General features: G+C 47.3%; 1 non-coding gene across 1 annotated transcript; it reads right to left on the reverse strand.

Moving 5' to 3' along the window:
* Positions 1–10,952: 10,952 nt before the first annotated feature.
* LOC147441071 (5.8S ribosomal RNA) lies at positions 10,953–11,105 on the reverse strand. Its single transcript, XR_015184402.1, has one exon. It is a non-coding gene; the product is annotated as a 5.8S ribosomal RNA (ribosomal RNA).
* Between the last annotated feature and the right edge of the window lie 4,834 nt (positions 11,106–15,939).

A 15,939-nucleotide genomic window follows, 5' to 3' on the forward strand; every position in this document is an offset into this window, starting at 1 on the left:
TTACCTATTAATTTTACACAGAGGATTAAGAAGAAGAGAGAACATATAGATACATCCAACAACTATATTATCACTACGCATACGAAGACCGACAGTCCAAGAGTAAAAGATACCTATTAGAATAGCATAACACCAATACGGACATATCTGCCATATATCATCAATATGTACACAAAGACCCCTACGGGCGTACAAATCTCACTGTGACAAATAGACAGAGGGGAAGCACGATGCTGCGCGTCCCCAAGAGGATCTTGTTGGATCCAGACTCTCCTAATGAAAAAACAAACTACGTACAAAGATGGCTCAATCAATACATGGGAGTTGGAAACAACCACACTGTAGTGGCCGGTATTGGCATCTAGGCACGCCATCAACCATGGTGAAGAAGAGTCCAGGCCGCCACCTCATGACGCTCCCGTATGTATCCACTTTGGTAACTTGTCTGACTGGCTCCCCGTGTGACTGGCTCCCCGCGGGAGGAGCTACTGGTACATCGGGATCTACCTCTAAACTATGGTTATATAGGAAGAAAGCATATCCCAAATCCGCTTCACGTGCTTCATCGGAGCAAATGTGACTGATGACAGATGGTGTACTCTTGAGAATGATAAGTGATCGGATCCGATTATTGACACGCTCCCACAACTTTGCTCCCGTACAATCCATCAGCTTTTGAAAGTTGCATATGACGAAGCCTCGAAGCTCGCATGAGTCGAAGACCGCCATCATGGTTGCTTTTCAAATGGCATAATTGTCACCATTCATTTGCCGAACCAAGGGAAAGGTGGCAATGGTAGGGATCTTGATTGGTTGATCAACTATGCTGATGTAAACGTGGGACCAATCTACCAACTCCTCGTTGACAAGCGGTGCTGTGTCATTCCCAAAAGCTCTGCCGATCGAAATATCGCCTCGTCATACTTCTTCATCACGGACCGAGTTCATGTCAGAATCGTCACTCCTCTCCATCGTGTTGGAGAATTTAGGCACGTGACAGGGTTAGGTCCAGACAGAGAGAGAAAAAGTTCACATATGCCTACTAGAACCGAAATCAACCGTCTTTTTTTGTAGAAAAAATTCAGCACCAAGAACTCGCACAAATCATTTATGACAATGCTTTTCCATTTACCTTGAGGACTCTCCAAAGGATGGAGTAGTCCCGAACATTGACACGCACATGTGTATTGACCTGACACTTGCATTGCAGGACGTAAGTCTTGGATGTCCTAAAATTGTAAAGGGTTTACAGAAACTGACAAAAAGTAAAGGGGATGCTCGTGACTCCTCGTTGACGAGCGGTGTTGTGTCATTGCCAAAAGCTCTACCGATCGGAATATCGCCTCGTCATACTTCTTCATCACGGACCGAGTTCATGTCAGAATCGTCACTCCTCTCCATCGTGTTGGAGAATTTAGGCATGCGACAGGGTTAGGTCCAGACAGAGACAGAAAAAGTTCACATATGCCTACTAGAACCAAAATCAACCGTCTTTTTTTCGTAGAAAAAATTCAGCACCAAGAACTCGCACAAATCATCTATGACAATGCTTTTCCATGTACCTTGAGGACTCTCCAAAGGATGGAGTAGTCCCGAACATTGACACGTGCATGTGTATTGACCTGACACATTGCATTGCAGGACGTAAGTCTTGGATGTCCTAAAATTGTAAAGGGTTTACAGAAACTGACAAAAGGTAAAGGGGATGCTCATGAAAAATATTCTTTGGAGCATGCCATCCGGTTCAATGCAAGCCTCGACACAAACCTTAAATGCTCATCAAGAAGCCAACGATGAGCAAGCACTTGGGATCATCATCACGGCACTCGAAGACGGCTTCATTCACCACATAGATGATGCTACATCCGTGCTTCATGCTTGGCAAGTCCTAGAGCGTCTTTTCGGTGCTTGAGGTAAGCACTCGAAAATGAGCCTCAAAATTCAACTTTATGGTCTCGCTATGCAAGAGCAAGATTGCCCCAAGAGGATCTTGCTGAATCCAGACTCTCCTAATGAAAAAACAAACTACGTACAAAGATGGCTCAATCAATAAATGGGAGTTGGAAACAGCCACACTGTAGTGGCCGCTACTGGCATCTAGCCGCGCTATCAACCATGGTGAAGAAGAGTCCAGGCTGCCACCTCATGACGCTCCCGTATGTATCCACTTTGGTAACTTGTCTGACTGGCTCCCCACGGGAGGAGCTACTGGTACATCAGGATCTACCTCTGTACTATGGTGATAACCACTATCATCTACATCATCTGGAATGGGTACAATCTCCTCCGTAGCCTAATAGACATGAAAAGGAGAAGAGGGTCCATGGACCCATAGAGGAACATCACCGTCGACATCTCCAAGAATCCACAAATCAGGGATGCCTTGGTTTGTAAATTTTAGAGATGCGTAGACACAGAGAGGGTCTACCTACAAGATCAGGGAGAGAGAGACAGTCCTATAGATAGACCGCATACCGCTTGGAAATTGCACATCGGCGTTCCCAAGTAGCTGTTGCTTCATCTCTGTTAGTCCACTTAACTAATACCTCTTGGAAATTTCACATCAACTTTCCGAAGTAGTTGCTTCATCTCTATCAGTCGACTTAACTAATAACTCTTGGTACACTTTATCACCTTTGCCTATCTTGGTACCCTAAATCTTCTCAAGTTCATGTGGTATCCTTAGTTGTTCTAGCAAATCCACCAAAATTTCTAGGGAAACTACGTTCTCTAACTCGTGAACTGATTTATTCAGTTTATAATCATGGAAGATAGGATCTCCTTGAGGACTCTTTGGTAATTCAAGTTTGTAAGCTACGTCTCCTATCTTCTTAAGGATTTTGAAAGCACAACAATACCTAGGAGAAACTTTGCCACACTTTCCCGTTTTCATGCTTTCTGACTTCGAAGGAATAGGAACCTTTAAGAATACAAAGTCACCTTCAACAAAGGTCACTTTTCTACGTCCCTTGTCTACATATGTTTTAACGCGATACTATGCGCTATGACTGCTTTCACCTGCATCTTTGAGTATGTCGTTCATGACTTCAAGGAAATCCTTAACAAATTGAATCTTCTCCTTCTCTAGGCCTACACAACAGTGCAACATGTCTTCTATGAGAATGCTTTTCCATTTACCCTTGAAGAATCTCCAAAGGATGGAGTAGTCCCTCAACATTGAGACGCACATGTATATTGATCTGACACTTATTGCATTGCAGGACGCAAGTCTTGGACGTCCTGAAATTGTAAAGTGTTTACAGTCACTGACAAAGATAAAGGGGGTGCTCATGAAAAATAATATTTGGAGCATTGTAAAATCTCCATATGGTTGGAGGCAAACCTCCACACGAACCTTAAATGCTCATCAACAAGCCAACGATGAGCAAGCACTTGGGATCATCATCTCGGCACTCAAAGACGACTTCATTCACCACAACGTAGATGATGCTACATCCACGCTTCGCGCTTAGCAAGTCCAAGAGTGTCTTTTCGGTGCTTGAGGTAAGCACTCGAAAATGAGCCTCAAAATTCAACTTTATGGTCTCGAAATGCAAGAGCAAGATTTTCTTGTTAGCCTCGTCGACAAACTTAAGACCATGCACCAGTGATTCTCACTGTGACAGACAGATAGAGGAGGCGCATCCCTGAGAGGATCTTGCTGGATCCAGACTCTCCTAATGAGAAAACAAACTAGGTACAAAGATCGCTACATCAATAAATGGGAGGTGGAAACATCCACACTGGTGGTGGCCGGTACTGGCATCTAGGTGTGCCATGAACCATGGTGAAGAAGAGTCAACGCCGCCATCTCATGGCGCTCTCGTATGCAGTCCGAGCTACACTAAAGTTACTCGAAGTGGGAGATTTTGCTCGAGTTGGGATCAGGAAGTAGAGATTCTTGAGAAGAGACTTCGTGTCCAAGAAAGCAAAGTTGATGCTAAGATCTCTTTGGAAAAGGACTCTGGCAATAGACTCCAAATAGAGTTTATAGGATTGCCGTGCCATGAGTCTAAGAGGTGAGAACCTTGGTTTTCGAGACCCATGAGTAAGGAACAGAGGTTCCTAGGTATAGGGTTTTTCTCTGAGAATGGCTTCTTAGTACTATCTAGTCTGATCTACAACGAACGGGATACTACCTTCGGTTTAAATGCTTGTATAAAGACTTCTCCCTGAAGGGGATCGGGGAGCACCATAGACGGAGAGTGAGCGAGAGAGAAGGAGACACACGACATAGATATGGGTGGGGAGACTCCAAGAGTGAGCAGCCCCCTATACACTTATGCTATGTATAAGGTATACAAATCAGTGGGCGCCCAGACTCTGGGCGGCCGGGCAAGGCATAGGCGCCTATACCCCAACAACCTCCCACTTAAAGGCGGCTGTGCCTTTAAGCAAGAGAACCTAGTCTAAAGACTACAAAAGGCGAGAGAAAACCGCTCTCAACCTATGCCCACTGGCTGGCTATGATCGTGTGCATCCGGCTGTCCTGCTCCCGTGTAAGTCCATACACCACCAGACGTACCGCACACGTACTGCAAGTATGTACACAATACCTGCATATCTCCCTCGTGCACTATGCCATCATCAGTCAACAAACGACTGACAACCCCAACTGCAAATGCTCCCACTGCGGCTGCGATATCCGGTCTCAAGATCAGCATCTCATACATGAGACCACCGAATGCCGATGCAATGCTAGCGGGCCCTGCTAGCTCTACGGAGCATGCATCAACATATATATCCCTGGCAATAGGCATCTTTGACTGACAAGGCGTGTCAGCCACATGCATCTCTTGACTGTCCGCAAAAGATGCATCAACCTGTCGTGCAACCTCAGAGCAAACCAGCTGCTCTAGGTGTCTGCTGGAAGACATATCCTGCACAACTATATCCCCATGCTCACTGTCGAGCATCGAAAGGAATGACTTCATAATCACTGACATCTCAGCATCCTCTGCAATCATCCACTGCAAACATGACCACTCAATCTGTTGTGACTCACTAGAGCTCTCATGCTCTAACTCCATATGCATAGACTCTTGCACAACGTCCTCCTGTCGTGACTCACTAGAGCAAGACCGCTCTACTTGTCTATCCTGCATAGAAGTATCTCGCACAACTGACTCTGTGCTTTGCTCAGTCACTAGCAAAGCATGCATGTATGACTTTGTCACCTCTCTGTGTAACTGCTCAAGTCGTGCCCCAATTGTGTGCACAACGAGCTCACTACTCTGCACTCCATGCAAAGTATCCTGCAACCCACAAGCAAAAGAGACTCGCCTGCTCTCTCGCTGTCTACCTGGCTGCATGATCACAGAGACAACACCGTCTCTCACGTGATCCACATGCAATGGGTAACCTGTACCACTCCTGGCACCTCTCGCAATCACTAGCGAACCCAAATGCATCACAAAATCTCGCTCTCGTAGCGAAATCTGACATCCACAATCTCTAAGCTGACCAATCGAGATCAAACTCACTATCAAATCTGGTACATAGCGCACATGTCGTAACAAGTAAGATGCACCACTCGGTAATGACAGTCTCACATCTCCTGTACCTGCTATCGCATGCACCGATCCATCGGTCAAACGTACACTACCAAGCATCCCGCTAGAATAGCTACAAAACCATGCACGATGCGGCGTGACATGAAACATAGCATCTGCGTCTAGCAACCACTGCGAAGGGAGTGCACTATCCACATGTATAGCATCTCGTGCATAGCTCGAGGTAAAAGTGACATCCCCGTCACTAGTATACTCCGACACTACATGTGCCTCAACTGTCAAAGCAACTAAGTCCATGGCATCACTACATACATCTCTGAGACTGCCATGTCTCCTACGATGTTGCATACGACGAAAACAGAACCGTCTAACGTGTCCAGAATGACCACAATATCAACATGTCACATGTCGGCGTGCTCGTGAATGTACATGTCTCACACGAGTCCGTGATGACTCAGATCTATCATACATACCATGTAATCTGCGCCAAAGTGCTCTCGAAGTAGTCTCATACATAACAAGAGCATATACAGATTCCGCAAGGTGCAAAGAGAGCGTAGATAGTGCCATCTCCTCTAGCTCCTGCCACTGATCGTCAGACATGTTTGAAGGTCTACCTGCATCACCACTCAATGGTCGATGCAACCCTCGCTGTGTCAATGCATCAAGCATACACTCTCTCCATGCCGCAAAGTCTGACCCATCAAACACGCGCATCTGTGAGAGGTCACAATCTGATCGATCACCTGTCTCTGCCATGAGCACAATGTAGCAAACTAGAAAGCAAAACCACCTCACCAACAACACCTGGAAACTGTCTACAAATATGGCCAGAAACACAATGTAAAACCTGTGAGACACACTCCAAAATAGAGCTCCCACAATGTCAATACAAGTCAGCCCTAAACTGGCTCGAATCGCATCAACAAAAGTCTGCAAATATGGCTCAAAACCTGATGCAAAGTTGCACCAATAACCGTGCAAAACCTTGCACAAAATCACAAGTCAATATGACTTAATCGCGCATAAATATCTGACAAAATTTTGGCAGAGTCTCCTTTGTAACTGGAGCAAAAATCTCAACAGTAAACCTCAAAGAGACAATAATATATGCCACAATGGCCAATCCGGGAATAAACTCGACCGGAATCACCTCACAAAGTCATACATATGAGCATACCCGCTCGTGCCGGAGTACCAGTCAACGGCACCTCAAATGACATACATGTGAGTGATGATTGCTGCCAAAATACCTTTCAATCGATGACCAAATGTCTGCCAGATAACTATAGCAACATTTCGTAAAACCTTGCAAGATTTGTCGCTATGCGCAATGCGAAATACGGCACACAAGGGCATACACAAGTGACTTCAAACTCCAACCAAATGATGACTGAAAATCATCTGTCAAAGTGGGAGTAAACTCAACCACTAAACTATCAAAGAGCAACCTACGGATACGTAGAATCTATGGCGAGAACCTAGATAAAATCCAACAGAGTTTCTTCTATAAATTGAGCCAAATCTCAAATAATCTCAGCCATAAACAAATACACAAATCCATATATGGCATACATAAGCTGCCAAGACCATAGCAACATAGCTCACTCTCGCATGAGTGGCTCTCTGGACAAATGCATATCCAAAAACTTGTGTACACCTATGAATTTGCTGGTTGCTGCAGAAAATACGCCGTGTGTGAGATATACCAAAAACAGTGTTTTTGGGACCCGAAAGTGCACAAATAAACTTGCTGTAATTCAAAGCAGAATTTCAGAAAATAGACATCACCATCGCGTCCGGAGCGTGCCAAAACCCTGACCTAGACTCCTGGATCATGTAGATCTGACTCTGTATGACGGAGCTATGCAAAAAAACTGCGTTTTAGAGCCCCAAAATGGCAAAAAAGAGCTGCACACAGACTTGAACCTGCTCCTGCTCCACTCTGCGTGATGCACTGTCCTCTCAATGCAAGCTCCAACGCAAGAGCTCTGCCACAACAACATCCAAGCACTCGAATGTCAAGCTCTCCTCCGCCGAGCACTTCTCTAACGAGCTCCACTGAGCTCAAAAGCTCCTCTCACCAAGGAAGCCGCAACCGCCTCCTCGACCAAGCTTGACCACACCAAGCTCCTAAGCTCCAAAGACAATGCTCCTCAAGCTAAAATCGCTGTCCGTGAAACTCTGCGATCGAACTCCACCGTCGAGAGCGAGCGAGCTATCGCGCGAGCTATCGTCTCGAAGCTCTCAAAGTCGTCGTGCTCTCCGCGGTCACCATAGCTCTGATACCAATTGAAGGGGATCGGGGAGCACCATAGACGGAGAGTGAGCGAGAGAGAAGGAGACACGACACAGATATGGGTGGGGAGACTCCAAGAGTGAGCAACCCCCTATACACTTATGCTATGTATAAGGTATACAAGTCAGTGGGCGCCCAGACTCTGGGCGGCCGGGCAAGGCACAGGCGCCTATACCCCAACACTCCCAAGTAATAAAGATACTCCTCACAAGGAGGGACCAGCCCATCTTCTGGTCCCTGATGTAGTATCGATCTTCTTTCTCTCTCTCTTACTCTTCATATCAAATGGATTCAGTATAACTGATAAATTCTATTTATCCGCCTATATTTGATATTGTTATGCGCTCTCGTTTGTGACAGCTTCTTTGGCATGATATGACATATAGACATCACTGTATTGTGTGCTTGTTGTCGTGTACCTTCTATTAACTCAATCAAGGTATAAAACGCTGAGAGTTAGGACTTGGGTGTGACACAACACATTGGTAGATTAGGACTCAATCTGATGAAAGCACCGAACTCAAAGAGACTATAAACCCTGTTTAGTAGCTCCTAGTAGATTTGAAGATAGAGAACTATAAACTCAGAGTTCCAAAACTTTTAATAAGCAAGATAAAGAATATTAAAACATCACCTATTGCCACCCATCTTGCACATGAATGTAAATAGCGACAAGATCTTCTCATCAACAAGGGAATGGATCCCCAAAGGAATTAATTTGCTTAAAGAAGTCCAATAGAATTGTATTTAACTCTTTCTACTGATGCCTTCATTTGCCTTTAGCTCTAACACATTGGTAGATTAGGACTCGATCTGATGAAAGCACCGAACTCAAAGAGACTATAAACCCTGTTTAGTAGCTCCTAGTAGATTTGAAGATAGAGAACTATAAACTCAGAGTTCCAAAACTTTTAATAAGCAAGATAAATAATATTAAAACATCACCTATTGCCACCCATCTTGCACATGAATGTAAATAGCGACAAGATCTTCTCATCAACAAGGGAATGGATCCCTTTGCTATTGCCACCCATCTTGCACATGAATGTAAATAGCGACAAGATCTTCTCATCAACAAGGGAATGGATCCCCAAAGGAATTAATTTGCTTCAAGAAGTCCAATAGAATTGTATTTAACTCTTTCTACTGATGCCTTCATTTGCCTTTAGCTCTGCTCCCTTTCTTCTTTTTTTATTTCTATTGGACTTTTTGAAGCAAACTAATTCCTTTGGCGACACAATTCCTTTATGAGAGGAGACCTTGTCACCTTCCACATTCATGTGTCATACAACTGGCAATGGGAGATGTTGTAGTGTTCCTTAGCTTGCTTGTTAAGAGTATCTGGAACGCTGAGTCCATAGTTCTCCATCTTCAAATCAACTTGAAGCTACTTGACATAGCATATTATCTCTTTGAGTGAAGTGCTCATCAAATTGAATCATAATCTACCAATGTGTTATTTTGCACCCAACTTTGCGTATTCGTCCATGCCAAGGCAAGCAACTATGTCGGTGGAAATGAAGGTTTTAACCGACCCAAGGTCAACAAAAATAACCACATCTTTGTCATAAAACATGACACAGACTCAGCCTACCAAGGCTAGCCAAGCACAAGCAGTTTATGGCTGACAATACGTATCTTGATGCAACTTCCTCCAAAGTTCATATTCTTTTCCTAGCAGCCACAGGGTGTAAATGCTTTGGACACAACGATTGATTTCTCTTTGATCACACAAAGTGGACGATGCATATAACACTAGATTGGATACATGCCCAAGACCTTGAGTTCTTCCACCACACGGGAGACTTGGGCGTGACTGATATGATATAGACCCTTTGGCCATTGGCCATGTTTTCTGTGACGCCTCTTGATAGAGCTTGTACACACATTGTGGTATACTTGTTTTCAAACACCGAGAGTGCGCCTTGCCATGTACACATACACGAGGACTCCTCGACAAAGGATGTAGCTATAAGGAGTGTACAGTCATCTTGGGCCCAGGTTGGATAGGCTCTCTACACAAGGGTAGCTCCAATGCAGATGACTCTCCCTCAAGAGGATTCCTCGACAAAGGATGTAGCTATAAGGAGTGCACACTCATCTTGGGCCCAGGTTGGATAGGCTCTCCACACGAGGGTAGCTCCAATGCAGACTACTCTCCCTCAAGCCGCCATCGAATACCGCCAAGTTGGCTGCGGTAGCATCACTTCTCGATCACTGACCCCATGAGGATTGTATAACCGATCAGTACACAATAGAGGGCAATACTAATTCAGTACCTACCAATTTCACACAAAGGATTGAGAAAAAGAGAGAGCACAGATGCATCCAACAACTAGATTATCACTACGCACACGTAGACTCACAATCCAAGTGAAAGATATCTGTTAGAATATCCCAGCAGGTACGGTCCCACGCAAACCTTTCACAAAAGATCACGGTCGATGGTGCACCCCCGAGGGGGATCCCACCTGTGAGGTTACTTGCACCTCCGTGGGTTTGCCACCCACCGGCTCGCGTACATGTTAGACTCCTTGGTCCGTGTTTCAAGATGGGTGGGATGGAAAGCCCAGCGTCTCGAGCGTGCAGGTGTGTAAAGCCCGCTACGAGTGATGCACGCTTCGTGCCTCGGTCGGCGCGACCGTATTGGCGGGTCGACGAAAGCCCTCACCGCACCAGCCCACGCTGACCAGCGCCCCATGTCGAGCGGTGGACCAACTCTCACCCTTCCGCATCCGACCAGGGCGCACCCGCGACCTCCATTAGCTTCCCTCCCATCAATTTCAAGCACTTTTGAACTCTCTTTTCAAAGTCCTTTTCTTATTTCCCTTGCGGTACTAATTCGCTGTCGGTCTCTTGCTCGTATTTAGCCTTGGATGGAATCTACCACCCACTCAGGGCAGCATTCCCAAACAGCCGACGGCGCCTCGTGGAGCGACAAGGTCCGAGCTCGATGGAGGATGTACCTCGTACTCGGGGAGCGTAACCACCCTTGCGGCGGGGTCCTTGCACGGTGCCATCGATGCATTTCAGTCGACCGCAGCGTCGGGGGAGGCTCGCTCAGACGGCTATCTCTGTCGCACATCCCCCCCCCCCCCGAGAGTGGGATGGGGGGGGAGGTGTAGACATGGGGGTCGTGTGGACGCTCAGGCAAACATGGTCTTGGACGAGCCGCGAGTGCAAGTTGCGTTCAAAGACTCGATGATTCGCACAATTATGCAATTCACACTACGTATCGCATTTCGTTGCGTTCTTCATCGTTGCAAGAGCCAAGCTATCCGTTGCTGAGAGTCGTTTGCTTTACGTGATTCGCGGCCTCCGGAGGGAGCCACCTCAGTCCAAGATTTCGTGCAGCTGTGTGCGTCGCCCATCAGCCCCCCCTTCCCCCCCGCGGTGCAGGGAGGGGGAGGGGCAAAAAGGTTGATCGAACGGCCCCGTGCCTCGCGGCATGGAAAGGGGGGCCGCCCGCGCGGCGGGGCGAAGGGAAAGCGTCCCTGCCCGGCCGCCGCGCGGCCGACAGACAGCCCCGGCCCCAACGCCTCGCCCATTGTGTCCCGGCTCCAGCACGGGGGTGAGGCGGGGATGGCCGATCCTCCGGGCGCAGCCCCTCGCGTACGTCATGGTTCGCCTCGTTCTGCTGGGATGTGTGTGTCAATGATCCTTCCGCAAGTTCACCTACGGAAACCTTGTTACGACTTCTCCTTCCTCTAAATGATAAGGCTTAATGAACTTCTCACAACGTCGTCGGCGGCGAACCAACAATGTCGTCGACAGTGAACCACCAACGTCGCCGCGATCCGAAAACTTCACCGGACCATTCAATCGGTAGAGCGATGGGCGGTGTGTACAAAGGTCAGGGACGTAGTCAACGCCAGCTGATGACTCGCGCTTACTAGAAATTCCGCATTGAAGATCAATAATTGCAATGATCTATATCCCCATCACGATGAAATTTCAAAAGATTACCCGGGCCTATCGGCGCAGGGATCCCTGGCGGACCTTGTTAGGGGCGTGACAGTGCCCAAATGCCCCGTAGGGATCCAGATACGGCGAGACTTGGTTACCCTCACTCGCCAAAACCTTGATCGCCCCGGCAGGTTTTGGAGAGAAATTGCCATATCTACCAACTTGGGCGTCGGCTCGTAGGTGGAGTCCCGATCCGGCGACAATTAGAGTCTCCAACACTCCTCTTGCTCATTTGATGAGGCAACCCATGCACCAGTATCATTAAGTCATTAGGTTTAGCACATAGTTTACAAACATTTTGCTATTAAGGAGAATTTCGTCCTTTCTCCCCTTCTATACGTCAGAGGGATCTGATTCATCTCCGATTCATCTAATCGTTCCGTTAGGTTAACAACCTAGCGTTTAATGCTCTTTGATACTGTGGTATTGCCTGACCAAGGAAAGCTGCTACAAGGTGGTGCCCTGCAACTACTCCCCGAAAAAGGTACTTGCGCGTGATATGCATCCCACGGAGCTTATGGTTGGTCAGAGAGGCACAAACAACTCTTGATTCCCATTTGTCCCATATCAGTTCCCTGGCCGTCTCCGCGGTCGCCGCTGGACCATGTTGACGGAACCACCTATCCGTCCTAGTTGTCCAAGACCACCCCTTCCGGGACTTCGGGGTGGTCGCTACTATGTCCCTAATAAGCGTGCTAACTGATTGGAACTTGTCATAGGCACGCTTCCGTTGGGCACTGCAGAAGGCGACGGCCAGGGGGACGTTCAGTTCATGATGCAGGGTCGATGCTGCGACTGACGTCGAGTGTCGCTTTCCCTACCAACCACCTCATTCTTGTAACAACAAGGCGCTGGAGCGGCAACAATTGCTTTTGGTCGTGTGCCCCCATGATCCTCGCTCCGTAGGTAATCATGGGGTAAACGCAAGCTTTGAAAATGCTCAGCCTCGTCCATAGAGGGAGACCACGGGAGGTGAGGACGTGCTTGGCTGCAAAGAGGCATCCCCGCCCCTTTGTCGTCCTATCTTGGATAATGGTCTCCAAGCTGAAATTGGAATCCACGATGATCCCTAGGTATCTATAGTTTTTAGTCACCTCCACGCGTTCCCCGTCTAACGTGAACGAACCATTCCTCTTGAGGTCCTCAAGGTCCCCGAAGAAGATTGTGGCCATTGTGGCTTGGCACTTGCTTATACCGAACTTTATGTCCCACGATTGAGCCCACATCGTAAGGTGATCTAGTGCAGTCTAGAGCTCAGCCGGGGAGTCCGCCAACAGGACCAGATCATCGGCAAAGAGTAAACCTTGAATTTTCAGCTTTAATCCGGGAATGTCCACTTCGAAGTCTGCTGCCTCATTTATAACATCATTTATGAACATGTTACAGGGGGTGGGTGATCCGGGGCACCCTTGTCGAACCCCTCTTTCCACTTTAATGGGCTCAGAGAGACGGTCACCAACTCTGATGCAGACCTGAGAGTGGTTGTAAGGGCTTTAATAAAGCGTAAGGCTTTCCCTCCCACCCCCGCGGCCTTGAGTTTGTAGAACAAGGCTTCATGCGGAACAGAGTCGTATGCCTTCCCGAAATCGACGAATATTGCATACCTCGGTCTACCATCACTCTTTCATCGTAGGACAATTTCCTTTAGGCACGGGACTTGTCCAATGCACTCGTCAAGCCCGCTTGGCCCTTCAAGAAGAAGTTGCGCTCTTCTAGAGTCGTAGCGATGCGCGTCACTAAAATAGTAGTCACGAGCATAAGTGCTACATTGATGAGAGACATACCTCGGTAATTATCCGTAACCGTGGCGTCACCCTTCTTCGGGATGGAGATGAGCACCGAGGCAGCGTGCTCTTTTGGGACCTCCCCTGTATCGAAAATAGATTGGATAACTCTCAAGTAAACTCTTCCCATAAGTGTTTGCAAGCTTGCGCTTGATGCCATGGTCCAAACAAAATTGGATGAATGCTTTGGAGGTAAACTAAACTCCCCACTTTTGTTTCGAACGAATAGTCTTCAACTCTGCATTGCTCTCATTTCTCCACAAGAGCATAAAAATTCTTGAGAAGATCATATGCCTCTGACTTGTGTTGTCCATCTTTTAATCTTGATACAACTTCCTTCAAAGTTCATATTCTTTTCCTAGCAGCCATTTATATCAAATATATCAAGTATATCCGCTATATCAAGTATATCAAATATATCAAGTATATAAAGTGTATCAAATATATGAAGTATATCAAGTGTATCATCCCGCATCGCCAGTTTTGCTTACCAAAAATGGCCCACTTGGAGCTCGCGGCTGTTTGGGAATTCAACCCTAAGTGGGTGGTAGAATCCATCCAAGGCTACAGCATGATTAGGGTTCAGTCAGCCCAATCAACTCTAGATTAGTAGTGATCTGGCACCTTTTGTGAATCTATTTGTAGACCGTGCATGCCCAGTCACTTGGTATAGATGCATGTCCTCTGGTTGTACACAGCATGATCATCAGTGTTCCCATCAGAATCCATTAGAATCAATTAGGGGAATTTTCCAGTGCATTTAGCCTATTTTCCCTATTTTTGGTATTTTTCACTTATTATTTTTAAGTGACTTCCCAACAAAAGTAGGTAGGGAAATTTTGCTAAGTTAATATATAAGCAAACCCAAGTTAGCACTTTCTGGCAGAAGAGGCAGTAGGAGCACATGCTCAACATGCACCTTCTCAATAGAACCCCAACAAGAACCCTTGGCGTTTTTGGTTTCTCCATCCTCGCCATAGACTTCAGCCCCAGCGTTTTGGTTTGCCATCGCCAGCCTCCACCACAGCCTGGTGTTTTCAGCGTTTCCTGACTTCAAACGACCCCTACCCCCTAACATTTGCAGATTCCCCATGATCGCCATCAAGTCCCAGATTTTGCTAGCGTTTCCAATTTGATCCATTAGCGTTTTTGGATTCCATCAGCAACAACAGAACAGCCTCAGCGTTTTTGGTTTTCAGCCCTTATCGCAGTAGAAGCACAGCGTTTCAGCCCTATTGGACAGCAGCAGCAGCATCAGCCCTAGTTGGTTGAAGAAGACCCCCATTTTCAGCCCATAAAAACGCAGCCAAAACAGTCATTTTCAGCCACTGAAACAGCCCCGAAATTCAGCAGTTAGAAGACCACAGATTTCAGCCCTAAAGTCGTCGTCGTCATCACCGTCGTCGTCATCGGCATAGACCCAAGTTGCATCAGTCCATTGCATCCGCATTGTGCCACTTTGTGCAATCATAAGTAGACCACTCTCGCCGACGAGAGTGGGGCCTTCGGAGGAGGGTTTTACAACGTCTCTGGTGTCGTATCTCTCTTCTCTCTCTATCTCTCAATCTCATACACTTGCACGCACAGTGTCCATTCACTTTGTTTGTGATCATAGCACTTTCCATTAAGAATGGAAGGCTCTCCCTTCCATAAGAACTAAAAGGAACCTTGAGCACAGTTCGGAGCACTCATCTTGAGCAAAGCGCAAACAATCATTCCGTTGTACCTAACACGGTGGGCCCTTTATATGTTTTTGTTTTTACAACATCCCCTCACGTGCGCACTCGCCGTGAGGGGGCCGCTCGAAACTCATTCTTTCGCGGCTGGAAGAAGAGCCCCTCTAGTTTCGGCATGCTCCAAGGGTCCAAGAAATTCCACCGCGAAGGTTCTGTAGAAAGGGCGCCGACCCACCGACGTCCGTGCATGAAAAGTTCACCTTCACCAACTTCAAAGAGACATGCCGCGAGTCCTGTCGGCTTTTAGACTCCTTATCGGGTAGATCCCGTAGGGAAGCACCCCCTCTACTCTCATCACCTAATTGGGCTACTTGCAGGCCGAGGCCAAGTCCTGGGTGCAGGTGACTCGAAAGGAACAGGTGCATCGTGAAAAAGGAGTGGTGCGGGGAACTCGTCACCTCACCTCACTCGTCTCCCGTTTCGCAACTCAGCCCCTTTTCCACAAGAGTTGGCTTTTCTGTGGAGGATCGCCATGGATGATTTTATAAAGTCTCCCCTAAGGCCTCCCCTAAGGCCGTCGCACCCTTTTCCCACCTTCTCGCTCCCGTGCCAGTCCCAACCAACCCGGTCCCCCCTTCCGACCCAACTTTTAAGGGTCCTTAGTGATCTCACCGCCCCTTCGGATTGCCCCTTCAAGGCCT

Source organism: Adiantum capillus-veneris, chromosome 15 (assembly GCF_014529385.1).
Source record: "Adiantum capillus-veneris isolate H3 chromosome 15, ASM1452938v2, whole genome shotgun sequence".
In the NCBI taxonomy this organism is placed as follows: Eukaryota; Viridiplantae; Streptophyta; class Polypodiopsida; order Polypodiales; family Pteridaceae; genus Adiantum; species Adiantum capillus-veneris.